Here is a 2,080-nt window from a genome sequence, read left to right as displayed (position 1 = left end):
CATTATTTTTGTCGGTTTTTCTGGTCGCTCCAGAGGCCGCAATTATGGCCCAAACACCGCGAATTTTTAAATGGAGAAGGGGATCGGGGCAGAGATTAAGCATGCATGTTTTTATAAAGATCGGTCAATATTTAGCGGGTCAAATGGACCCTGACTTTTGTGTGAAAAATGACATAATTTGTATTCTATGGCATATATATTTACTCCTGGAGGATGTAGACCCGAGGAGTTGATAGCATATCCAAGAGGAGTGGTTGGGCTTTAAATTGATACCAAATATAGTGATGTATCTACTCAGATGTGGAAGTTACAGTCAAATATTTACAGGTGCTTACGTATTCAGATATTATTTAGTAACCCATTACCACATTAGAGGGGGAAATATCGCGCTGATGGCTTTGAAATTTTTCATGAAGTTCCAGTTATGGTCAAGAACAACGCCTACAATTTTCGGTGATGATCAGATTAAAATTTTGGACCGAAAACTTAATTTTTTGTGTGTTTTCGAGTCGAATATAGTCCGAAAATCACAACACAACCCACCGTGAAGGTAATCTGGACAAGTAATTAGAAGAACTGTACTGAATATTCGAAAAAAGTAAGGAAGAGGTGTTGTTGACCTCTAATCGGACAAGAGGGGGCAAATGTCACGAAATATTACTCAGACTCGGAATAAACATCCTCAGAAAGTTAGAGTTCGTGGTAGTTGTGTAGGGTATCGTATGGTCGGCCCCGTCCGACTATACTGCTCCGCTCACTGGTTTTTTTTTAATTTTTCTTATAATTAGGAAGCGCATCCAGATATTGGATTAAACTAATTTTAGGATTGTAGAACTCGTGATTTTGCTTCGTTTAGTGTATATCTCATGAAAGTGCTCACCGTAGCATCTTTGCAATTGGATTCCAAAGACGATAATTTGGTGCGGAAATTTTTATAAAAACATATTTTTTGAGTCTAAAATTAAGAAATTCCACTCAAATTCCGTGGAACCCCGCGTGATTTTAGTTTTTTTTATGTGCTGGATCTAATGAGCCCATCCCTGTTCAAATCCGCCCAATAAAACGGCGCATATAGGTACCTTGAACATAGGAAAAACAGCGTATATAATCGCGTTTTCTTCGAATTGATTTCACATACATTCATTCTTGTGCTATCATATTCGCGAATCTGTGTGAAAATAGGTCAAAAATATATCGATACGCGAATAATATGCGTATATATACCGAGTAATGGGGGCTTCCCCGAATATTGAATGCTTATGGAAGGGAGATTTTCTACTCAATGAGATTCCAAAATATAAATTACCTCCAACTTAGTTGAAAACGTGTCCAAAGTTCCCAAAATATCGATATTTTGTGGTACTGTTTTAGGAGAAAAGAAGACAAATATTTATATTTATTGGTAGAAATGAGAAACAATTACTTATGATATTGCAAATTGTATATCTTGGTCAATGTATTATTATAACCCAATATATGTAATGTGTTGACATAGCCCCTATATATGTCCCGCCCACGTTTCACCACGTTATTCTTGTCCAGTACAGATTTTTCTATCGAAAATTCGAGTATAAATATTATTGATATTTAGTATGTATTAGATTTAGGTTCCATATAAAATTATTGTTGCAAGTATTTATTGTGTTACTCATAAAATTTGTTACAAACAAACGGTTCAATATGTATTTTATATCCCAAATGTAAACCAGTTATAAACACATGGCATCAAATTATTGTCTATAACATTTTGTATTTTTATATTTTTTATTACATTATTCTATAGGGGCTATTGTAAATTTTTTGTAATAAAAATCAAACAAATAAACTCAAAATATATTTTTGCAGCAATAAATCTAAAAATCAATCATTTATAAAATCGCATCATAAAAGAAAACGAAATAATGTTTCGTATAGTAAAAAACAGAAACATAGAAGAGCACCTCTCAAAATTGGAATGGCTCAATCGTTTGGAAATATTAAATATTGATGATTATATTGGTTTCTTATATCGAAAAAAGATGAAATATAAATACGAACTTTATTAACTGAGTAGCTGGGATGAAAGAGAAAATACAAATAA

Source organism: Musca vetustissima, unplaced genomic scaffold (genome assembly GCF_032173495.1).
Source record: "Musca vetustissima isolate MV318-11 ecotype Yass unplaced genomic scaffold, APGP_CSIRO_Mvet_v1 utg36691, whole genome shotgun sequence".
Classification (NCBI taxonomy): domain Eukaryota; kingdom Metazoa; phylum Arthropoda; class Insecta; order Diptera; family Muscidae; genus Musca; species Musca vetustissima.
Note: the sequence above shows the minus strand (reverse complement) of the source record.